The sequence below is a fragment of the Galeopterus variegatus genome, unplaced genomic scaffold, assembly GCF_000696425.1.
Source record: "Galeopterus variegatus unplaced genomic scaffold, G_variegatus-3.0.2 Scaffold3765, whole genome shotgun sequence".
NCBI lineage: Eukaryota > Metazoa > Chordata > Mammalia > Dermoptera > Cynocephalidae > Galeopterus > Galeopterus variegatus.
This window is the reverse complement of record NW_007729876.1, coordinates 175,797-202,515: the sequence shown is the minus strand read 5'-3', so window position 1 is coordinate 202,515 and position 26,719 is coordinate 175,797. Positions and strand designations below refer to the sequence as shown.

The 26,719-nt window shown below is 38.2% G+C and overlaps 1 protein-coding gene across 2 annotated transcripts in view; it reads left to right on the top strand.

Moving 5' to 3' along the window:
- Positions 1–24,389: 24,389 nt before the first annotated feature.
- Positions 24,390–26,719, top strand: part of ABCE1 (ATP-binding cassette, sub-family E (OABP), member 1) — a 32,833-nt gene continuing 30,503 nt past the window's right edge. Inside the window, exon 1 of one of the 2 annotated variants that reach the window (XM_008585933.1) lies at positions 24,390–24,481. The gene's annotated coding sequence lies outside the window, so the exon portion shown is untranslated. The remainder of the gene's footprint in view (positions 24,482–26,719) is intronic. The other variant, XM_008585934.1, reaches the window with a different exon arrangement.

Here is a 26,719-nt window from a genome sequence, read left to right as displayed (position 1 = left end):
AAACTACAGCCTTTGTTTTCTTGAGAAGCAATTTACCCTAGGTTGTAGAGTATAACGGTTAAAAGCAGAAGCTCTGGAGTCAGAGAGCTTGTGTTCCATATGTAATTCTGCCACTTACTTGCTGCGTGACCTTGGGCAAGTTAATTAATTTATCTAAGTCTCTGCTTCTAGGACTACAAAATAAGGATAATAATAATTGTAAAGGTTAAATAAGATGAATGGATAAGGCGTTTAGCAAAGTATCTGGTATCTTAAGTCTTAAAAAATATATTAGCCGCTGTTGTTATTTCTGATCTATACATACTTAATACCCTAGGATAGAAGTTGGCATACTGCAACCTGCAGGCTGAATCCTGCCCACTCTCAGATAAAGTGTAATTAGAACAGCTAAATTCAGTCATTTTATGCATCACATATGGCTGCTTTAGTACTGCAGCAGCAGAAGTAAGTAGCTGCGACAGAGACCAGACACCCCACCAGGTCTAAAATATTTACTCTCTGGCATTTTCAGAGAAGTTTGCTGATTTGTACCTTAGAACAATAAAAACAAACAATTAAAAATACAGGGCTATTGAATGTTAAAATAGATGGTATAAATGAAGCAAGATAAACTAGTTAACTGGTTTCAACCTCTGTCAATAAATTAAAAGCAGTTGACAAACATATGGCCATTTTCCTTTCCGCCCCCAAAGTAAGCATTTTCAAAACTAAAAATGTCCCTAGAGGTTCTAAATTAAAATATTTTTTTTTCCAAATAGAGAAATTTGGGAAGCTGTATGAATACTCTATAGCTAAAGAACTTACCATAATCGCTCCAGGTTTACTTAATACTACACATGAAGGCATTGTATTAGACCATAAGCAAAACATTTTTCTGAAAGTACCTTCTACAAATAAATCATATTCAAAAGTATACTTGAGAAACACTTTCACAAAAGGAACTGTGCAAGGTACCATAGGATATTCATAAAGGATAAGACAGAGTAAACTTAGGATGCTTACAATCTAGTTTAGCAGAAAAATAATCTGAGACTTATTTGAGTTTAAAAACAATTAAGTGTATTTCATTGTAATTTCTACATTTCTTTAAATTTTATTTCTCATTCATTTATAACCTACACTAGATAAAAAATTCAAATAGATTTCCTCATCCATTTATAACCTATACTAGTTAAAAAAATTCAAAAATGTATTACCTGAATTGGATGTTCACTAAATGAGGCTGGGAGCCATCTGATTGCCAATAAGTTTCTAGATTGTCGTCTCGTAATTGATCCACACCAAATCCTAAAAACACCAAAAGTGGCAATAAATTCCCATGAAAAAGAAAGAGCTATATATTCAAGACTTAAAATTACCATATATATTTGTCCAGAAAATTTGATAAACAGATGGTTAGAAGTGTAAAATTTAAATTAACCAGAATTCTTCCACCTTTTTATCCAGACCTCAACTCTTAAAGAAGTATCACTTGCACACACAAAAGCTTATATTAGGACCAAATATTTTTGGTTGTTGGCTTTTTAGAAAATATTTTCTAGGATATACAGTAATGTTCATACGTATTCAAACCCAGTTTCTAAAAATTTTTAAAAGCTGATCATAAGAATGATCCCCATGTCCTATAAAATCCTTGAAAATAAATAGATTCCAATAAGTTCAATATGCCATACCTACCAAGACAAGAAAAAGGACGACATAGAAATATTTTCAATAGGCATACACATTTTAAAACCAAGTGCTTCTGATTAAAATTCTGACTAATCAAAATTAAATTTACCCGGAATCCCATATCTTCCAGCCATTCTAAGTAACTGAAGTGGAACTACACTATGTTTTTTCCCAATTAAAACCAAAATAATTCATACTAACTCTAGAAATGAACCTGATTTAATGGTAAAGTGTACATTTCAAAAGAAATTAGGAGAAATAGATTCAATTTATATTTTATTTTTTGACTAAGTAATACATTCACTATGGTCAAATTCAAAAGAAAGAAAAACATTGAAAAGTCACTATTCCCCCATCAACTCATTCCCCTCTACAAATATAATCAAGATTATCAGTTTCATGCATACCCTTTCACGGATGTTCTATGCGTATACAAGCAAACACAAATATATTCTTTTTTATCCCTCTCTTTACACAAATGATGGCATTCTATATATAGTTCTGCACTTTGATCTTTTTTTCTTTTCACTTAACATATCTGAAAGATTATTCCATATCAGTGAATTAACAAAACAACAGTAATAATAATAATAGTAAGCCACTGATATCATTATTACTATATGCCAGACACATCCTAAGCATTTTACAAATATTAAATTGTTTAATATTTATTAACTGATATAAAACTCATCTAACATAAACAACTAACACATTTTTTAAGATTATATAGTATACCACTGTCAGGAAATGTCTGTTATTTAACCAAACACCTGCAGGACATTTAGGCTCTTTCTAATGTTTTGCTACTACAAATAATAAATACCTACCTACTTATCATCTTTTACTATGCGTGACTATTCCTGGAAGATAAATTTCTAGGAATAGAATCCTAGGTCATTTGAATTTTTAATTTAATAAATATCGCCAAATTCTCCTCCAAAATGCTTCCTCATCAATAACAAATGAGAACACCTATCCCCTCTCCATGGCTAGTAAACACTGAGATGTTCTGAAATTTATACACTAGATTTTGAAGACTTAGTATAAAAAAAAATTAAATACCTATTTAGAAAGTTTTATATTGATTACATTTTTGAAATAATATTTTGGACATATTGAGACAAATAAAACAATTAATTGCATTTGTTTCTTTTTACTTTTATAATGTGGCTACTAGATAATTTTAAATTACATATGTGGTTTGCATAATATTTCTACTGGACAGTACTGCTTTGTACTCAAGCTCAAATGCAATCAGTCTTTTAGATATTTACTAATTTCAATGGTAAACCTCCTATATTTTCAAAGGTCTTTGGTTTTCTAATTGACTTATCACTATTTTACTATTATGGATATTAACCCTCTGTCTATTCCATGTAATACAATATGTTCTCCCTAGTCTGAGATTTTTATCTTAAATTTACATCTGCTGCCTTTACTATAGGTACTGCTGTGGATAAGAGAGGTTTTTCCAAAGGAAATAAAATTTGCACTGAATTCTGAAGTGCTAGTTAGAACAGTGACAAAGGTGGTGGGAATCTACCAGGAAGGGCTGAGGGAAACGACTAAGAGAAAAGTTCAGGGGCATCAGGGGAACAACTAAGGAAAGGTTTGGGAGGAGCAAGAAGACTGTGAGAACTAGATTTTAGAAAAGCTGAGGGGAGTAGAGAACACCTAAGGCAGGGTTGGAGAAGGAAAGAGGAGAGAACTAGGAGCAAAAGGTTCTAGAGAGAGTTTCCAGAGGTGTAAGAAGAGTAAGGGGGTCACTAGGAGATTAGGTCTCTTAAGGGAGAACTGAGAAAGCTTGGGGAATAGGCATAAGGAAAGGTGGAGAACATAGCCAGAAGACTGTTAAAGGTAATGGGAATGTGCTGAGAAGCTGGGGGAATAAGGGAAGGAGTGATGAGGGAGAAGGCTGAGGAGTTTAGAAAGCGACCACAGGTTCTAGAGATTAAGACTAGACATAGGGTTTTGTGAATGGAAGTGCTACAGAGGTAAGGTCTGGGAAGCTCACAGAGGAAGATTTCAGCAACTGAATTTGGCTGGGCAAATAGGTCTGAGGGAAGCTATGTTCTGTTCTAAGAATTAGTTAAGCACTGGGAGCAGGCATGTAAAATGTTTTGGGGAAAACAGTTTGCTGTAAAGGGAAGACAGCTGTGTAGAAAAGATAGGCTTTGGAATTTCAGGCCATTAAATGACTTGTGCCAGGTTAGGGGATACTTGGGTGTAGGAGAAAGAATAAGTTGAACATGGGAGAGGTAATTGCTGAAAACCAGAGAGAACTGAATAGACATTTGGTTTTGAGGGGTACGTGTAGCATTAGACAGGATTCTGGGAATGACTGTAAAGAGAAAAGGAATAGGAAGGATACTTAGGTATGAGGTAGTCAAGAGTTTGTATTTGGGATTCTAGAGATGGGTTGGTAGATATTCTTGAAAAAAGGACTAGAGAAATCTTAGATTCTGAAGAAGTAATATGTACGAAAACTGATTTTTAAAAAAAGGAGACAAAGGTAGGGGATGTGGTTCTGTGAAAGTAGGTCCTAGGAATGAAGAGAAAAGAGAATCCTATAAATTAAAACACTGGGGTAGAGGGGTGGTGAGAATGGTTGGAAAAACTAGGGAAGGAAGCTAAGAATTGATGTGGAGACCTGACTATGATGCACAGTAGAAAAATAAGAAAACTGTGACAGAAAATATAGGTTGATAGACATACGAAAGAAAGAGGAGGCAGAAGGCTACATATAAGGTAAAAATAAAGATTTTTTTTGGCTTTGGAAGACACAAAGTTGGACTATAAAATGAATAAAGAGAATCTGAAAATTGACCCATAATAGATTATTTGGGAGAAGTAACCTAGAGTATAAAATTAGTGAAACATTTATTGTTTTTTTTTTTTTTTTCCTTTTTGTCTTTTTTCGTGACCGGCAACGGATCGCAACCCTCAGTGTCACGCCCGGACCGGACCAGGACCGGCAACGGGATCGCAACCCTCGGTGTTGCTCCCGCACCTCGCTCAGCCAGTGAGCGGCCGGTCTGTATGTGGGATCCGAACCCTCGGCGGGAGCACCACCGCACTCCTAAGCGGCGCACTGTAGCAGTGTGCCACCGGGCCGGCCCAGAAACATTTATTGTTGATATGTATCTTAGTTGCTGCCTTTCTTAAACTAAAATTTGACCTTACAGTACACCAGCACTCTTCTGTACAAATATATAATAATATTAGCTTTCCAATAACTACACATATTTCAGATAAGTTTAATTAGGGCTCAACTTTTCTCTTTGCAAAAAGCTTCTGTATAACAAAGGAAACAGTCAATAGAGTGAAGAAGCAACCTGCATAACAGGAAGAAATATTTGCAAACTATACATCTAACAAGGGTTAATATCCAGAATATACAAAAAACTCAACTCAACAGGATAAAAACAAATAACCCAATTTAAAAATGGACAAATGACCTGAATAATAGGCATTTCTCAAAAGAAGACAAATGGCCAAGTATATGAAAAAATGCCCAACATCACTAATAATCAGGGACATGCAAATTAAAACCACAATGAGATATCATCTTACCCCAGTTACAGTGGCTATCAAAAAGACAAAAAAAGAATAAATGCTGGTGAGGATGTGGAGAAAAGGGAACTCTTACATACTGTTGGTGGGAATGTAAATTAGTACAGCCATTATAGAAAACAGTATGGAGATTCCTTAGAATAAAAAACAGAACTACCATATGATCCAGCAACCTTACTACTGGGTATTTAACCATAGGAAATGAAACCAGTATACTAATAAGATATCTGCACCCCCACGTTTACTGCAGCACTATTCACAATAACCAAGACATAGAATCAACCTAAATGTCCATAATAGATGAATGGATAAAGAAAATGTGGTGTATATACACTATGGAGTACTACTCAGCCATGAAAAAGAATAAAATCCTGCCTTTCATGGCAACATGGATGAGCATGGAAGACAGTATGTTAAGTGCAATCAGTCAGGCACAGAAAGGTAAATACGGCACGTTTTTACTCACTTGTGAGAGCTAAAAAAGTTGAGCTCACAGAAGTAGAGAATGAAATTGTGGGTATAGAGGTTGGGGAGGCGTAGAGGCAGGGGAGAATAGGAAGAGGTTGGTTAGACGCAAACTTACAACTAGACAGGAAGAATATGTTCTAGAGTTCTATAGTACTGTTATGTTACTACATTTAACAATTCATTGGACATTTTCGAACAGCTAGAAGAAAGGATTTCGAATGTTCTCAACATAAAAAGATAAATGTTTGAGGTGATGAATATGCCAATTACCCTGATTAGATCATTACATATTGCATACATGTATCGAAATATCATTCTGTACCCCATAAATATGTACAATTACTACATGTCAATTAAAACATGAAAATAAAAAGTTAAATAATAAAATAACTCAACTGAAAAAAAAGATATCCATTTCACCAAAGAAAAACTTCTTAAAATGTAAAAATTAGGCTATTACTGTCTCTATAACTCCTTTTTTTTTTTTCACCATCCTGCATCCTGGATGATTGCTCTATACCTCTTAAATCTGACCTGCCCAGTATGATAGCCGTTAGCCACATGTGGCTATAGAACACTTGAAATATGACTAGTCCAAATTGAGATGTGCTACAAGTGTAAAATAAACACTGGCTTTTGAAGACTTGGTATGAAATGTAAAATATCTAATTATTAATATTAGTCTACTTATACTGGAATTAAAAATATATTACAATTAATTTCACTTGTTTCTTAACCCTTTTAAATGTGGCTACTAGAAAAATTAAAATTACACATGCAACTTGCTTTATATATCTATTGGATAGTGTTGCATTAGACCATACTTCTGTTCTTCCTTTATGCAATACTGATAAATTTAATCCAGAATATTTAGTAATGCAAGTTACAAGATAAAAAGCTGTTTTGTTACCAATATAAAGAGTTCTAGATTTTAAATCTCTTTTTCTTTTTATTTGTTTATAAGTTCCCTAATAAAAGATAACTAAATCACACGTTTCTTCCTTAAGAGCTCCATAGTTAAATGTTCTGCTGACTAAAAGGTTTTTTTTCATTTATTTTAGCTATTCAGCTGTCTTTTCTTCCTTCATTTCACAACTTTACTTGCGTATAAGCTCAAAGAATTTCGTAAAAGTTTTTGTTCTTAAAAAACAAAATAAACACTAAACAAAAACCTGAAAAACTTATTCAGAATAAGAGATGTCCTGTACCTCAAGACTGATCATTTTAAATTTATTTCTAAGATATTGCTTATAAAAGTATAACAGTACAACTAAACAGGTGTAATCTCTTCGATAACTGACTAGCCTAAGTCTTTACCTTTGGGATATTAAGTATGATTACCACCTTTTCCTTCTCGATATTTCTCACAAGCAGAACCTCTTACAAACATCTGCTTATGTGCCAGTGCCATGTCCTAACCTCCTTTCCAAATCTTCTCACTCAGTATTGTATCTGAATTATATTACTCTAAACAAAAGAACTAAAACAAAGATCTGTGAAAACTGCTTTGACAGCTATCATGATAATACAAATAACACTATTATCCAGAAAAATAAAAAACTTTACATGATGTACTAACTCTCTACGGCAGTGGTTCTTATAGTGTGGTCCCTAGACTGGCAGAATTATTATCACACCGGAACTTGTTAGAAATTCTAGACCTACTACGTGAGAAACTGTGAAAGCTTAGCCCCTTTGAGAATTTGTGTTTTAATAACTCCTCTAGGTGATTCTGATGCATGCTAAAAGGTTAGAACTACTGCTCTAAGACAGGGTTTCTCAACCTTGGCAGTAGTGATATTTTGGGTTAGATAATTCTTTACTGGGGGCGAGGGGAGATTGTACTGTGCATTGTTAAGACGTTTAGGAGTATCCCGGGCCTCTGCCCACCAGATGTCAATTGCAACCCTTTCTCCCACAGTCATGACAATCAAAACTGTCTCCACACATTGCCAAATGTCCCCTAGTGGGCAAAATCAACCCAGGGTGAGAACTGTCCTAGGGGGAAAAAAAACACCCCACAGTTTTCACCTGTGGTTACTGTTATAACTTAATTAATACTCACTTTTCTCTCCCCTCCCTCCATGGGAAGAATATGATTCTATACTCCAGTCACATTGGGTAAAGCATGACTTATTTTGGCCAACACAATGTGTGTGAATATGACACAAGAAGAGGTTTTAAATATGCTTGCAAAAGCTGGATTGGCCTTCTGAATGTCTGTACTCCACTAAGAGAACATGCCCAGACACATGGAGCAGACCTGAAACCCAACTCACAGTCTAAACCCAAGCTACAGCCAAACAAGAAATAAATTCTGTTGTTATATACCACTAAGAGACTAGAGTTGTTTGCTATGCAGCATCAGTGCAGCAAGAGCTGACTAATACAACACCAAGAGATGAGATATATTTGAATGGCCCAGCTTAGAATGCCTTTATGAATAAAACAGCCATTTTCTTCTCAAGCATGTCTTATTAACATAGCTACTTTCATACCTGCTAGGGGACTATAATAACTGAAGCATATGCCTCCACTCTGAAGACCTAAAGATAGATAACACGTCGTCTCTGTGGAGGAGTTCATTTACATAATGCACTTGATCTATGCTGCGGCTATTTACATTTAAACTAAGATTAAATAAAATTTAAAATTTGGTTCCTCATAGTCACAATTCAAGAGTTCAATAGCTGCATGTAGCTGATGGTTACCTCATTGCATTGTACAGTAAGTTTTAATGGAAAGAACTGATGAGCTTCAGCAAATAAATTACAATACAAAGTGTTAAATGCTATTATAAAGAGATGAATAATTAACTAACTTCTTGTAACACTGTCTTCTCTTGGCCTCTCTTCATAATCTCCCACTGGTTTTCTAGCTCAGTGGCCACTTCTCCTTAGTATCCTCTTCTGCTGCTCTGTCAGATCTCAATATTGTGAAGTGTTCCAAAGCTTTACTCTTTTCTTTAAATACATTCTCTCCCTAGGTAAACTCATCCAGTTTCCTGGCATAAAACAGCATCACCCTACTGATGATCCTCAAATTTATATCTCTAACTCAGTTTTCAGTAGAACTCCAAGCTTCTATAGTCAGTTGTCTACTAAACACTGCCACTAGAATGCTGATTAGGCATCTCAAAATTAACATATGCAAGTCATAACTAACATAACTAATTAACATATGCATATTTATTTTTCTACCCCAAATCTATTTACTCCCTCCCCCCATACTCTTTCTCAACTCAGGAAATGGTATGCGTTGCTCTGCCAGACACATAGGAGTCATTCTTTAATCTTTCCCTTCCTCCAGGAAGTCATGATTATTCCACCTGTAAAAATATGTCCCAAAGCCATCGCTTCTTTCCATATCAACAGCTATTAGCATATCCCAAATCAACATCATCTCTAACATAAATTATTGTAACAGCCTTTCCTCCACCAGTCTCCACCATTACTCCACTACCAACCATTATCCACAGCAGCCACAGCGATCTTTTTTAAAATTCTGTATCAGGTCATCATACTGTCCTGCTTAACACCTCCAGTAGTTTCTCTTTGTACTTAAAATCCAAATTCTTTTTATGACCTACAAGAGTTCATATAATCTGGCCCATGTCTAATTATATCTCCAACCTCATATTCTACCATTCCTCCACTCTACTCACTTCTTTCCAGCCACACTAGCCTTCTTTCTGAATCTCAAACATGTCAAACCAGTGACCTTAGAGCCTTTGAACTAGCTGTTCCCATCATCAGGAAAGTTCTTCTCTGAAATTTTTGCACAATGAATTCTTAATATTCACATCTACTGCAAAGTCTCACTTCCTCCAGGCCTTCCTTGATCCCACAACCTAAAGTAGCCTCCCACTCAAAGCCCCTTTCTATTACATTGCCATTTTATTTTCTGCAAAGCACATATCACTATTCAACTCAGAAATTATTTAACACAATGATCATAATTGTCAGTTACAGCAAAAACTTAAGTCAAAATTTAGTGAGTTTTTGTTTTAAGAAAAACAGAATTTATACCATCCCACTCTCAAAATTTACTCATAAAAGCAGTATCTTCGTAAAAGATATGGATCAAATAGAGTGTATATTCTGGAAGTCATTCACAATATACAGCCATACTGAATCCCTTATTCTGTATCTTTGAGTTAAACATAGAAGATGTACCTATTTTTGGCTGGCCAATTAGCTCACTTAGTTAGAGCTTGGTGCTGATACCACCAAGGTAAAGGGTTCAGATCCCCTTACCAGCCAGCTCCCCCACCCCCAAAAAAGGGAAAAAAGAAAAATGAATTGGTGCTTATGAAATGAAATGATTAAATTATTATAGTAAGGTCATATTATAATGCTAGTAGTCACCACACAAATTTGACCTTCGGTTTTTCCAGTCCCTTGGGCAGAGACTGACAAATGTGCTGAATTCTGGGATTGTTTTATGATGTGTATTCAACTAAGCTGAATCTACTAAATACATTCCAACTTTAATCTGAATGAAATATTGAACCAGTATTTCTAAAGATACAAAAATAATTTTGCAAAGTCCTATGTCATCTATCATCCTGTAGAAGGCAGATAAATTTGTACCTTCCAAAGACTGATATTAATATCTTGAAAATGTATTAAAATTTTCCTTATATCACTTCTTACTTGAATTATTGCATGTCTCTTGATTTTTTACTTCTAATCTTGCCTCACTTCAATCCATCCTCTACACTTCTCAAATGTAAACAAATACTGATTGTTTTACTGTTACTTGAACTTTTTCAATGGCTCATATTATTTATACAATAATGTATAAACTCTTCAATAAAGCCCTCTAAAGTCAGGCCTCTATCTATCTAGCTTCACCTCTGTCATTTCCCTGTGTTCTAGTCTTACTGACTTCTTGCAATCCTTTAAGTGAGCCATGTTTTGTCTAAGCTGTACACTTTTGCACATACTATTCCCCTTGTTTCTATGCTTTTATCCTTTTACTCAGTGAAATTCTAGTCTTGCTCCATCATGTAGAATAAGCATCACCTCCATGAAGACTTCCCTAATCCTTTCAAACAGAGTCAATCACTTTCTCCTTTGGGCCACTACTCCACTGAGCCCATACTTAGTGGAAAGCAGTATGGCATAGTGGCATCTAACTGTCTTGAATCCCAGCATTCCCATTTATCATGTGATGTTTGTCAAATTATTTAATCTTTCTATACTAGAGTTTCCTCATTTGAAAAATGGTGAAAATAACAGTATAACTGCCTATGGTTTTTGGAGACTTTATTGAGATAATTGTTTACATGTAAAGTGCGTAGAACAGGACTTGTCACTTAGTAAGCACTAAATAAAAATTATACACTGTATGAAAATTAATGTAAAGCTATAATTCCTCCACTAGATTGTGAGTTCTTTGACAGCAAGGACTGTCTTTTTTATCTTTTAATCTCTAATGGTGTTACATATCTTAGCAATTGTCCGCTGACTTGAACTGAAAAATATCTGACCCTGGAGAAGCAAAGAAAAGATTAAACCATTACTTTCTCACGCCATTTTCCATTTATAAGCAGTAGTCTTTCGTAATATGTAGTGATAATCATATAACGACATTCACCGATACATCCAAAGCTCAAAATCACATGAAATAAGATCTAAGACACTGCCTTGATGAACTTTATGAATTTTACACTCAACACATTTTTAAGTGACCCACCACTTTTCTGGCAGCATTAACTACTGTTCTCTTTTGTACTCCCAAGATATTAGAACAGTGGGACATCATCAGGGAACTAGTGACTTCTATGTGTTGCCCTCTTCACATCCCATAGCATAAAAGGATGTGTGTGAACTGTCATTAATTTATATCCCATTATGGCACAACAGAAATATTTAATGCTATAACAAAGAATATTAAGAAGTTCTGAAGCAGCCTAAAATAACCTGGAAGCTTTTGAAAAACTGGAAAAAAGCATCACCCACTTCCAAACAACAAGAAAAAGCTGTATAAACTACAAATTCCTATTTTTTCTTGAAAACATGAGAACTTGAAACCACACAGCAACGAAATAGCCTGAAAGCCAAGAAGGAGCAGCCCTCCCTCTCAAAAGAAAAAGGATCTACAGACTGTCCCGAATATGGCAGATAACAGGAGGAAGGAACACAGACCAAATAAACACATAAGAGAAAATCAGGTAGAACTGTAACAAATTCCCAAATGCCAATTGTGGGCTAGCATGAAGGTATAGCAGCCCTGGGAACCACAAATACAAGGTGAATTCACATGGACTCTCAAACTCTTTTCTAAGGACCCTCACTGTGCACATAAGATAAAGACTAGGGGAGAGCCGAAGACTGGAGAGCCTACCTCAGTGGTACAGGCATAGAGGAGGAGACTAACCACCACTGAAAGAAAAGCAAGAAGTTCCATACTCCTTCTCAAACCCTTCTCTCCTAGAAAGCAAAGGGCTTAAGCTGCTGGGGGAGAAGCATCAAGTCTGTTGTCCCCAGGACACAGATACAGATCCATCCTTGCTGACAGAAGAGTAAAAGAAAAATACCTCTACATCTGGATGAGGGGCAATAAACAGTCCTTCCTCTGAGGGTGATGCAGAAAACTGTCTCCTACCAAAGACCAGCCACAGATACAAGGAACAGTCTGACTGTCATAGGAAGGAGGAGCCAAAATGCTGAGAAAGCCCCACTCTCAAAGCCAGGCACATGGTGGCATTTGAAGATTGAAGTGGAACCAGGAAAGCAGAGAACAATATCTGTATCTCATCCCCTGCAACTGAGTAACAAGGCACAACATTCTATAGCTGAAGTCAGAGCAAGAGCATGGAGAAAGACCCCTCCGTAGCACAGGTGTATAGAAATAGAAGAAAACTGACAGTAGAGCAGGAACACTTAGAAAACTTCTCTGGCACAATAGCCCCATCATAAGCACAGGGCATCTTTACAGAACTTTGAAGCCTATGAGGCACTGAAGGTAACCATAGAAAAAACAAAACCCAAAGCCAGCTCAATTCCCAACTAACTCAAACCCCAAAATAAAGGACAAACAGTAGAAAAGAGGAGTCATTTCAAGGTGTAAATACCAGTGATTTCACTATCTACTAATCTACACATAATATTTGACATTTTATAAAAAATTACAACACACAAAAAAGCAAGAAAAACAGAAGTATCAAGAGACAAATTAGAGAGTTCCGGTCAAGATGGCAGAATAGGCAGTCCCCAGCGTCATTCTCTCCCACAGATCAACAAATTTACAATGATAAAAATGTAACATCAGCCAAGCTGGGGCCACTGGAGCTCAGGTGAAGAGGAGGAGAGACCTATGGAACTCACCAAGGCGGGAGAAACCACAATGAGAGAAAGAAAAAACTGTTCTCAGCATTTTGGCCCACGGCTGCTTTAACGCTGAAGCACATGGAGCAGGAGCTGGCAGAAGCTGCAGCTGTGCCTTTTAGATGGAGTTACTTGGAGGCAGAAGGGGTGAAGAGGACTTTGGTGGCCCCCAGGACAGCAAGACCACTAACAGGGTTCCCGTAGACCCACGCAGGAGCGAGGAGCCAGAACAGCTGAAAAAAGGGAGCCATTCAGAGGCCAGTGAATCAACACAGGGTACTGGTGCAAGGTTTGTCCCATGGGAAGTGTTTGGAGCACTGGCAGTAGGTGACACAGGCCCACCAGGAGAACACTGGGACACAGCAAGGACAGCAGATCCGCCCCCCAATCGGTGCAGGACCACTCAGAGGAGACTGGTCAAGAATGCAGAATTGCATGGGGTGCAGTTTAATGAAAAAACTCTGGCCCAGATCAGAGTTTCTATACAACACAGATGCACCGAGTCTCAGAGCCATAAGTACCTATAAGGTCAACCATTAAACCCTGAGCTGCACAAAAAGTCTTCTCTAGGGAAACAGCAGCAAAGCAGCAATTTATGTCAACCACACAGCTCAAGTACTGGTTCCCACAGGAAGTTCCCCCGTGTTAGAAGTAAGTAAAGGACAAAAAATTAGTTCCAGTCCAGGCACACCACCAATGCTTTGGGGCGCACCAGGGGACATGAGGCATGAGGCCAGGGGCAGGACTCCCATCCACAACCACTCACAACACCAGCACCTTGGGGACCTACCAAGGAGCCCGAGGATTGGAGCCAGGGACTGGACCTCCCTCCCACAACCAGGCACACCTCGCCAGGACCTCGGAGCCCACCCAAGGACCCGGGACATGGAGAAGGGGACTGGACGCCCCCCCATCACAACCAGGCACCCCGTGCCAGCATCTCAGGGCCCACTCAGGGACCCAGGGCATGGAGAAGGGAACCGGACCCCCCTCCCACAACCAGGCTCACTGTGCCAGCACCTTGGAGCCTGCCCAGGGACCCGGGGTATGGAGCTGGGAATCGGACCTTCCTCGCACAGCCAGGCACACCTTGCCAGTGCCTTTGGGCTCACCCAAGGACCTGGGGCATGAAGAAGGGGACTGGACCCCCCCTCCCACAACCAGGCACTCCGTGCCAGCACCTCAGGGCCCACTCGGGGACCTGGGGCAAGGAGAAGACGACTGGACCCCTCCCACAACCAGGCTCATCATGTCAGGGCCTTGGGGCCCACCCAGTGACCCAGGCCATGAAGAAGGGGACCGTACCCGCCTCCCACAACTAGGCTCACTGCGCCAGCACCTCAGCGCCCACCCAGCGACCCGGGATATGGAGCTGGGGACTGGACGTCCCTCCCACAATCAGGCACATCTCGCCAGTGCTTTGGGGCACACCAGAAGACCCAGGGCATGGAGAAGGGGACTGAACATCCCTCCCACAACCAGGCACCCTGAGCCAGCACCTCAGGCCCCACTCGGGGGACCCAGGACATGGAGAAGGGGACTGGATCCCCCTCCCACAACTAGGCTCACCATGCCAGTGCCTCGGGCCCCACACAGGGACCTCAGTTATGGAGCCGGGGACGAGACCCCCCTCCTACAACTAGGCTCACCGTGCCAGTGCCTGGGGCCCGTCTGGGGATCGAGGGCATGGAGAAGGGGACCGGACCCCCCTCCCACAACCAGACACACCATGCCAATGCCTAAGGACCCACTCAGGGACCTGGCATATGGAGCTGGGGATCGGACATTCTCCACAACCAGGCACACCACCAGCACCAAGGAGCATGCCAAAAACATCTTCTCCATGTGCGGGGCCCAAGACAGCCACCACGATAACCATGGCTGCCATGAAGGTGGCTAGGCGCCACAACCACCACACAGATCATCTTCCAGCCACTGGAGTGCCTTAACACAAGGAGAGTCACCAGCAGAGATAAAGAAAGGAGGAGGATCTCTCTCTCCACAGAGCCCATTTCAGAATGATGGAAGAGGCATCTGCTCTATGATAGTATTGGGGGACCTGATCACACCTCTCAGCATTGGACAGATCTTTTGGACAGCAAATGAACAGAGTAACTATTATTCTTTCAGAGGGTGAGAAGAAATCTAGGGTGATTAGAGGGGGGCAGGGGGAGGGAAAGGGGATGGGGACAGATTGGACAAGGAGCATAAATAATAATTATGATTTGTAACAATATATATGCTAGTAATATTGACTGGATCAACATATCTCAATGTTGAACCCCCAAAATTTGTATAATCAATTTTGATTCAATAAAAATTTTTAAAAAAAGAGAGAGAGACAAAGTAATCAATAGAAATAGACTCAGAGATGACCAATTCTTGGAACTATCCGACAGGAACTTTAAATAACTATGATTCATACTTTTAAGAATCTAGGGGGAAAGGCAGTTGAAATGCATGAAGAGACAAGAGTTTCAATAGAGATAAAAACTCTAATAGTCAAATAGAAAAACCACAAATAAAAAAATACAACATCGGAGATAAACTTCCTCAGACAGAATCATCAGTAAACTTAATACAGGCAAATTAAAAAGCAGTAGATATAAGCACAGGCCAATAAAAAAATACCCAAACTAAAACACAAAGAGAAAAAGGAGTGAAAAAAAATAGAGTATCCAAAAGTTATGGGGCAATACCAAATACAACAGGAACAAGAGAAGGATGCCCATTCTCACCACTCCTATTTAACATAGCATTGGAAGTACTAGCCAGAGCAATCAGGCAAGAAAAAGAAATAAAGGTCATCCAGATTGGAAAAGATGAGGTCAAACTGTCCCTGTTTACAGATGAAAGGATCCTATATACAGAAAAGCCTAAAGAGTCTACCGAAAAACTCTTAGAGCTGATAAACAATTTAGTAAAGTTGCAAGATATAAAACCAACACACAAAAATCAGTATCATTTTTATACTCCAATAAGAAACTAGCAGAAAAAGAAATCAAGAAAGCAAGACCAGAAAAATAGTCATCAAAAAAATGAAATACCTAGGAATCAATTTAAGCAAGGAGATGAAAGATCTCTACAATGAGAACTACAAATCACTGCTTAAGGAAATTGAAGAGGACACAAAAAGATGGAAAGACAACCCATGCTCTCAGATGGGAAGACTTAACATTGTGAAAATGTCCATACTACCCAAAGCGATCTACAGGTTCAATGCAATCCCCATCAAAATATCAATAACAGGGCCGGCCCGGTGGCGCACTGGATAGTGCGCCGCTTGGGAAGCGCGGCGGCGCTCCCGCCCGAGGGTTCGGATCCCACATACAGACCAGTTCCCGCTCACTGGCTGAGCGAGGCGTGGGAGCAACACCGAGGGTTGCGGTCCCGTTGCCGGTCCCCGGTCCGGTACGGGGGCAACACTGAGGGTTGCTATCCGTTGCCAGACACGGAAAAAGACAAAAAAAAAAAAAAATATATCAATAACATTCTTTGTAGAAATAGAAAAAACAATCCTAACATTCATATGGAACAACAATAGACCCTAAATAAACAAAGAAATCCCAAGCAAAAAAAGTAAAGCTGGAGGCATAACACTACCTGATTTCAAACTGTACTACAAAGCTATAGTAACCAAAACAGCATGGTACTGGCATAAAAACAGACACTCAGAACAGCGGAACACGATAGAGAACCCAGAAATCAACCCATATACTTACAGCCAACTGATCTTTAACAAAGACAACAAGAACACATATTGGGGAAAAGACTGCCTCTTCAATAAATGGTGCTAGGAAAACTGGAAATCCATGTGTAGAATAATGAAACAAGTCCCATACCTCTTGCCGTGTACCAAAATCAACTCAAAATAGATTAACAATTTATATATAAGACCTGAATCTATAAAACTCCAAGAAGAAAACATAGGGGAAATACTTCAGAAAGTAGGACTGGGCAAAAACTTATTCATAAAGACCCCAAAAGCAAAGGCAACAAAAGAAAAAATAAACAAATGGGATTATATCAAACTAAAAAGCTTCTGCACAGCAAAAGAAACAATTAACAAAGTGAAAAGACAACCTACAGAATGGGAGAAAATATTTGCAAACTATGGATTGACAAGGGATTAATATCCAGAATATACAAAGAACTCAAACAACTCAACAGAAAGAAAACAAAAAACCCAGTTAAAAAATGGGCAAAGGAGTTGAATAGACATTTCTCATATGAAGATATACAAATGGCCAACAGACACATGAAAAAAATGCTCAACATCACTCAGCATCAGGGAAATGCAAATCAAAACCACACTGAGATGTCATCTCACCCCAGTTAAACTGGCTATTATCAAAAAGACAGAGAATAACAAATGCTGGCAAGGATTTGGAGAAAGGGGAACCCTTATATATTGTTGGTGGGACAGTAAATTAGTGCAACCATTATGGAAAACAGTATGGAGGTTTCTCAAATAGCTACAGATAGAACTGCCACACGATCCAGCAATCCCACTGCTGGGTACATACCCAAAGGAATGGAAATCATCATGTCAAAGGGATACTTGCACTCCCATGTCTATTGCAGCTCTATTTACAGTAGCCAAGAGTTGGAACCTAAATGTCCATTGACAGACAACTGGATAAGGAAAATGTGTTATATATACTCAATGGAATACTATCGTGCCATAAAAAAAGAATGAAATTCTTCCATTTGCAGGAACATGGATAAGCTGGGAGAAAATTATGTTAAGTGAAATAAGCCAGGCACAGAAAGAAATACCACACGTCCTCACTCATTAGTGGGAGCTAAAAGAAAGAAAGTAAGAAACAAAGAAAGAAACAATCACAATAATACACTGAACTTTCAAAAAAACAAACAAACCAGAACTGTGGTTATTAGAGGTGGGAAAGGGAGAGGGGAAGGAGGGTTAGCAAGAAATTAGTTAAGGGTCACAAAGACTGATTATGTTTTGTAATCATGAGTATACTAATTATCCTGATTTGAGCACCAGATATTGTACACATGTATTGATATTCAATTCTGTGCCTCACAAATATATGTAAAAATAAAAAAATAGTAACAATATATTCTGGGGCCTAAAACATGCAAAAGTAAAATGACATGTTCTCACTTATTGGTGGGAGCTAAAAATAAATAAATAAATTCAGTCACACACAAAAATAACCGGGGGGCGGGGGGAAGAAGATATAACAAGTACAATCCTTTGAAGTTGTTACAACAAGCAAACGGAAAAGACATTGTTGGGTGGGAGGGGGGAGAGGGAGGAGGGAAGGAGGTTTCGGTGATGAGCCATAATAATCGACCACATTGTATATCGACAAAATAAAAATTTAAAGGGAATAAAAAATAAATAAATAAATTTATAAACTATTTATAAAATTGAAAAAATAAATAAATAAATAAATAAAAGATGGGAGGAATGGACTAGAAAGTACGCTATTAGAAGATTCATACACTATACCTATAATGATATACTTACTTGAAGTTAGACTGTGATAAAGGTGTATATTGTAATATGTAGGGGAACCACTAAACATTTTCAAAAAGGATGCATAACTAATAAACAGATTGTGGATATAAAATGGAACCATAAAAGAATACTCAACTTATCCAAAAGCAGGCAGAACAGAAGGAATAAAAACAAACAAGAAAAGAATAAAGAGAAAACAAATTGCAAGACAGCAACATGGATGGACTTAGAGAAAATTATATTAAGTGAAACAAGTCAGGCACAGAAAGAGAAATACCACATGTTCTCATTTATTTGTGGGAGCTAAAAATAAATAAATAAATAAACACACAAACAAATACAGGGTGGGCGGGAGGAAGAAGACACAACAATCACAACAGTTTGTTGAACTTTTTAAGACAAGTGAACAGATATGATATGGTCGGGGAGGGGAGAGCAAGAGGAGGGAAGAGGAACAGGTAAAGGGTCATGAAAATCAACTACAATGTATATTGAGAAGTTAAAATAAAAAAATAAAAATAAATAAATACATAAAATAAAATTGTTGAAAATAAATAAATAATAAATAAATAAATCTAATTACATCAATAGATAGATTATGTGTAAATGGTCTAAACACTCCTAATTGAAAGATAGATTTAAAAATTTTTAAAGAATAGAAATCATACCATGTATGTCCAATGAATTAAAACAGAAATAATAAAAAAAGGATAACTAGAAAATCCAAAAATATTTGGAGATTAAATAACACATCAATTATGGAAAAAGTCTTAAGGGAAATTTTAAAACATCTGTAAATAAATGAAAATACAAATTATCAAAAATTGCAGGATGCAGCAATATCAGTGCTTAAAAGAATATTTATAGCACTGAGTACATATGAGAGATCTATAATCAATAATCTAAGCTCTTACCTTAGGAAACTAGAAAAAAAAGAGCAAATTATATCCAAAGTAAGCAGAAGAAAAGAAATAATAAAAGCCAGAGTAGAAATAAATAAAATTGAAACAAAAAATAGAGAAAAGTCAATAAATCCAAAAGCTATTTCTTTGAAAAGGTCAATAAAATTGATAAACCTATAAGTGGGCTAACCAAAAAAAAAAAAAAAAAGAGAGAGAAGACACAAATTACAAACATAGATACAAAAGATCTATGGATCTTTGTATGCCTTGTATGCCACTATGGATGCAATAGATAATAAAATATAAACAACTCTATGCCCACAAATTTGATAACTTAAAAAAAGCTGATCAACTCTTTGAAAAACACAATCTATAAAAACTCGCACAAGAAAAAAGTGAATAATATGTATAGGCCTATATCTGTTAAAGAAATTGAATCAACAATTAATAACCTTCCAAAATAGAAATCACCAGACCCAAGTGGTTTCACTACTGAACTCTATCAAACATATAAGCAAGAGATAATACCAACACTACAATTTCTTTAGAAAATAGAGGCAGAGGGAAAAATTCTTAGCTCATTTTATGATGTGAGCATTACCCTAATACCAAAGCCAGAAAAGACATTACAAAAAAGGAAACTTACAGAACAATATCTCTCATGAACATAGATGCAAAACTTCTCAAGAAAATCCTATCAAATTGAATCAATATATTAAAAAACTTATACATATGATTAAGTGGGATTTATTCCAGGTATGAAAAACTGGTCCAACATTCTAAAATCAATTTAATGTAACTGATCCCACCAATAGGCTAAAGAACAAAAACCATATGATCACATCAGTAGATGCAGAAAAAGTATCTGACAAAATCCAAAACCCATTCAAGATATAAACTCTCAGCAAACTAGGAATAGAAGGTAACTTCCTCAACTTGATAAAGAATATCTACAAAAAAACAACAGCTAACATCATACTTAGTGGTGAAGAATAATTAGTTTCCCCCTAAGATCTGAAACAAAGCAAGCATGTCCCCTCTTGCCACTCTTATTCAACATCATATTGGAAGTCCTAGCTAATGCAATAAGAAAAGGAAATAAAATATGTAGATTGGAAAGGAAGAAATAAAAACAACATAGCCCAGCAATTCCTCTCTGAAGTTTTTACCCCCCACTCCCAAAAAACAAAACATATCTCAACACAAAAACTTGTACACAAATGTTTACAGCAGCTTTATTCATAATCACCAAGAATTGGGAGCAACCTCATCTTTGTTAACCATTGCTGCACAACAAATTATTCCAAAATTTAGCAGCTTAAAATACAAAACATGCATTATTTCACAATTTCTATAGGATAGGAATTTGGGTGCAGTTATTAGTGGGCAGTTTGGCTCAAAAGTCTCTCATGAGGTTGCAGTCATATTACCTGAAGCAGTTATGTGAAAGCTTGACTGCGGATGAAGGATCTGTTCTAAGGTAGCTTGCTCAAATAGCTGTTAACAAGAGACCTCAGTTTCCTCATTAGCTACTGGCAGGATGCCACAGTCCCTCACCATAGAGCCATTCATTTCCTCACAAAACAGCAGCTAGCTTCCCCCAGAATGAATGATCCAAACAACAGCAAGGTGAAAGCCACAGTGTCTTTTAAGACCTACTCTCAGAAATCACATACCATCACGTTTTCCATATTCTACTGGTCCCAGAGACCAACCCCAGAACAATGTGGGAGTGGTCTACAGAAGGGCATGAATACCAGAAAGCAAGAATCACTGGGAACCATTTTGGAAGCTGGCTACCACAAACCTAAATGTACATTAACTGGTGAATGAATAAACAAACTGTGGTACCTCCATACCGCAGAACAGTAATCCGCAGTAAAAAGGAACAAACTACTGATCCATGAGACAGCAAAATTCACAAATGCATTATGCTAACTGAAAGAAGCCAGACCCAAAGGCTGCATACAGTATGATTACATTTATGTTAACATTCTGAGAAAGACAAAACCAAAGGGACCCAAAATAGATCAGAAGTTGTCAGAGGCTTGGGAGGGGGCAGAAGAATGACTACAAAGGGGCATGAGGGAACTTTTTGGAATGATGGAAATGTTCTATATTTAATTATAATGATGCTCACATGTTTGCACGTGATTATTAAAATTCATAGAACTGTATGCCTAAAAAGGGTGAGTTTTATTGTATGTAAATTATATCTTAATAAACTACACACAAAAGGAGAGAGAAAAGAATCTTAAGGGGAAACAAAAGAGGCTTGGCTGGGAAGATGGCTACAGGAGTCTTAATGGGTAAATAACAGAAGTTTCTGAAAGAAAGATGACTACTAAACCAATAACATTATAATTAAAGTTCCTCAAGCTAAAGAATTTCTCTGAGCTTGAGTCTGCAGATTGAAAATGGCTAACAAATTACGGGTTAGACAGATAAGAAAAGATATACACATATCTTGGCAAAAGTCTTGAACTCCAAGAATAAAAAGAAAAATCTCAGACACTTCCAGAATGAATAAGTTACTTAAAAAAGAGAGACAGGCATATGCCTTCTCACCAGCAAAATGGAAAAGAGGATACTGAAAGCATTTTCAAATTTTTGAGAGAAAAGGACTGCCACCCAAGAATTCTCTCCCACATTTGGAATATGTAATCACCCAAAAAATATTATCACCCACTTATCATATCTAAAGAAATAGCCAATTAAAAAAAAAAACTAAATAACTGAATCATAGCAGAGATGGGGAGGCTACAGAGGAGACCTTATGACATATATGTACTTACATCTAGATATTAATAAAGCAGTTGGACAGAGATACAATAAATGAAAACCCAGTTCATTAGAATTAAAGTAAAACACTGACACAAAAAAAATGTTAAAGTGAGGTCACTGTACGAGGAAACTGTAAGTAACTATTACCAAAGCTTTTTGTTTTGTTTTGTTTTACCTGGTTTGCAAGATGAGAGTGACCAAACAGCTTGTGACCCAATTTCCCGTACTGTTCCAGTTCTTTCCAACTGCTTAGGGTCAGCACCAGGAGGTGTCTTGTTTGGTGTGGTCATTTTAAAAATATTCTACATAGACAAAAAGAATACACACATCATACCAGGACCTGGGCATCTTTCCACAAAATGTAAAAATAAAAATTTAATAGCAAGATGGATCACTCATATATCCCTGATATAAATCATCCTTTTCTCAAATGCAGTTAATATAACTTAATCACTGTAATTTAAAAATCTTGGGAATTCAGCTTTTGTTTCTAAAATATATTACAACAACAAGATGTGCAAAGCAGCAGGATACAGTAGTCAAAAGAACACAGGATCAAAGTTTTAGCTTCAGCCTCTCAATTAACTAGCCTTGATTTTGGGTAGGTGTGCGCTTTATTTCCTCTCCTGTCAAAGGCGTTGACTTGATGATTTTAAATTGTACAATGCTATGCAGTTCTATACTTCCATGAGTAAAAATTCAAATTAAGTTTTAGCCCTAGAAAAGTCAGATTGAAATTCTCTTATTCCGGGGATATGTAAATATTGGTCCCGATTTTCAATATCCATTAAGTGATGCAGAGAAAAATCCTATCTCCCCACTAGCTATCAAAAGTCCCACCTGTATGTGCTCTTACCATACAAAATGAAGTCAGAAAAATAGCTTCAAGGTCTAGAAGTGAATAACTGGCCTGTTCTAAAAAGGCTAACTTCATCTAATTCCATCTTCTCAAATGCAGCTAATATAACTTAATCATTGTAATTTTAAAATCTTGGGAATTCAGTTTTTTTTTTCTAAAATATATTACGACACAAGATGTGCAAAGCAGCAGGATATAGTAGGCGAAAGAACACAGGATCAAAGTTTTAGCTTCAGCCTCTCCATTAACTAGCCTAGGTTCTTTGACATCTTTTGTTAATCTTAGTAAGTCTATGCAAACGTGAAAAAAAAAGTTTTCTTAGGTCGTGAACAATATGTAAAACTGATTCGGTAGCGTACTTATTGCTACTGAACATCGTTATACATGCTACTATATAATAGGTACTATAGTTCTGTACACCATCTCCTTGACACCTCCCGTTAGATCCCAAGTTGTTCCCTAATCGCCACAGGAGCACCTGATACACATTAAATAATGGCAGACAGTGAACTGTAAACTTCCGAAAGGCCTGAGACTTAAATGCTCAATAAGTATTTTACTGAATCAATGAATAAATGGATGAATAAGTTCAGTCACAAACTACTAAAGTATCTGCCTCCTGTCTGCTAGTTAAGTAAGGTCTAGGACAAAGCAGTCAAAACGATAGCCATCATTACAACCTGAACGTCCTGTCATATCAAGAATTAAAAGCCCATCTCTACATTGAGGCAGATTCGACTGCCGGACTTGGGACTGGACGCCACCAAGTGGATAAAAAAAGGAGCTTGGAGAAGACTGGGTTCCTGGCCTCGAAGAACTGGCCACACGGTTCAGCGGGCGCTGAGGCCAAGGAAAGAGCGCCACCGCAGACAGTGTCGGGACCAGACTCTGTTGGTCCTGCTTGACACCTCTGTGTGCTAGAATGACTAAAGCTCCTCTCCTGACCCACCGGCCTTGCGACCTCGAGCGTAAAAAGAGATTGAGGTTGGGGAGGAGGACGCATCTGCTTACGCCAGGACCATTCTCCACGTCGGGGAAAAGCCCACACACTTACAGCTTGCACACCTGGCTTGCCACAACTCCGGTTCTCAGGCCCTCCGCAGCTCTGCGCCACTCCCACTCTGCTTCTTCCAACTGCCGGGGTTCCCCAACGACATTGAAGGGGGGGGTCGCAGTAAAATGACGTCACTTATCGTCATCTTGCCCTACCTACCTTCAGGGCTCCGCCTCCCGCTCTCTGTCGCGCGCGCGCACTACGTCCTTATGGTTTGCGCGAGGCGGCTCCTGGGCACCGCCATCTTGGCCGGTGGCCGTAAGAACACGCTGTTTGGCTGGGAAGTGAAGGGTAGAGCTGATTTGGCCTCTGCGCACCCCTCCGCGAGGGGATCGTTTTCTCCAGGTATGTGAATAGCCCAGAGGAGGTGGGCCTTTAGCTGCTCTCTGCCACTTTGGAAAGACTATAGGGACATACGCCGAGAGCCTTTGGTTAGGCCTCAGGTGGCGGCGGCGGAGACGACAGCGGCGCGTGGCAGCGGCTCCGGCGGGACAGCTGGAACCGCCGGAGCGGGGGCGGCGCCCGGAGCATGGGGGCGCCTTGTGCTTCTCATCCAGCCGACCTCGGCCGCTCTTGCTCACCACCCTCGCCATGCCTTCGCCTCCACTCCTCCTCTACGCCGCTCCCACTCTGGAACTAAACGTTTTGGAGAGGAAGGCGCTTTCAAAACTTAGAGCACCCCTAGTCCCCCGCCCCACGCTCCACCGGCACAGAAAAATGGGTATACTCGTATTGTCATATGTGCGTATTCGGCTGTGGGATGTCGTGGCTCTTTTTCCATCTTTTGGTTATTGTGGAATGAGTCATGGCATCTTGCCGCCATGAAATCGAAAACTGGTTGTCCACTCCCAGGCTATATACAAATGATGGCCAAATGTCGCTCTGCTTTGCTCATAGAGCAACGTTTACTAGACTGTGACTGGGATTATCCCAAGTAATTTCCTTGTTGAACGCCTATAGCTTTTTTGGTTCACTTCTATAGAGCTCGGCACTTCTCCCCTTGGTGACTTACCTTTATTACATCTGAAGCTCCTCGAGATCAAGGGTGGTGTCTTTACCCCAAATACCTTTATTACCTTTTCAGGGCTCCGTACATTGTAGGCACTCTGTACGAGGCAGTTAGTATTCGTATTTGTCCAGATGAGTGATGGCCAATGCCGAATTTCCACATTCCATGAACTACATAAGCATATTTTCTCTTTTTTCATGGCAAAATCGGTAAGAGTAAAGAATAACTGTTAAAGCACTTGTTTTATTTTTTTTATCCTCTCTTCCGGAGGAATGCTGAGTAGACATTTATGATAGTGGCATTCATGTTGCAGTCATTTGTCCTGTATACTGAGAATATTCATTCTGTACCAGCCACCTGACAATATACTATGTCAAAAGGCTCTATTGGAACCAGAAGGTGTTTTGGTTTTTTTTTTTTTTTTTTTTAAGTTATAAAGTTGCTCTTCCCTATTTAAAAAAAAATTTTTTTTTTAGGAAGAACTTTTAACATGATTGCTCATGGAGGGGGAGAAAGCAATATTAGAGTCCTTTCTAAATGTCTTGTATTTAATACTCTTTGAAGTCAGTTTCGCACCACTCCCAGCTTATTATAAATATTTTATAAGACTAATAACGTACAGTAAACATAGGTATAGAATATTTCATGTGATATGAGGCACTAACAGCAGTCTTTTAAATGCTTTTACATAGTGTAATAATTTTGGTCTTAGATTGCAAATGCTTTATGTATGCCTCAGTTCCTTTATTCCTGTCAGCTGGAAGAATGACACTGAGGGTCGTTGTTTAAGTATTTATTGTGAACAGTTTGTCCTGGGATCTGAAATATCTTCAAATTCCTCTTTGTTCCCAGGAGTCTATTCCTATAATCTTCCCCTATACTGTGCCATATCTTTCCCATTGAAAAAGTAGGGAACCCCTTTTTCCCCAATTCTTGAAATTAATATAGAAATTGAACTATTAGTGTTTACACAGTTAATTAACAGTTCTACAAAGAATCCATATTCATTTTTCTTAAATGCATTGTAATTTACCGCTATTTTTTATATATATAAATCAGTTTTTAACCACCTCTGGTATGTTTTTATTCTATAAAAATTACAGAATAATTTTTCTCTTATAGTCTTTTGGTTTTTAAAATAGTTTGAAAAATTAGACAAAATGTTTTAGTAATTTGACAGAAATAGCTTAATTTAAGCAATTTCATAAGATTTATCCCCTGATGGGGAATTTATTATGTCTTTCACTGGGTAATTTGTAAAAAGGCATTCAATGTTTAAATTAGAATGTATAATGTCCAGTTTTATTTTAATAGCTTACTAAAAAATCTTCAGTTCCTAGGAAGTTGTTATTTCCAGAACGATAGTTTTTTGGGGTTTTTTTTGGTAGCAATTCACATCATTTGATATTTTCCTCTTCTAATCTTTATGAGACCTGAACTTCTAACTTCTTTACAGGATCTAAACCAGTTTTTGTTTTTTTTTTTTTTTTTTTGTCTTTTTCCGTGTCCGGCAACGGATCGCAACCCTCAGTGTTGCCCCCGTACCGGACCGGGGACCGGCAACGGGATTGCAA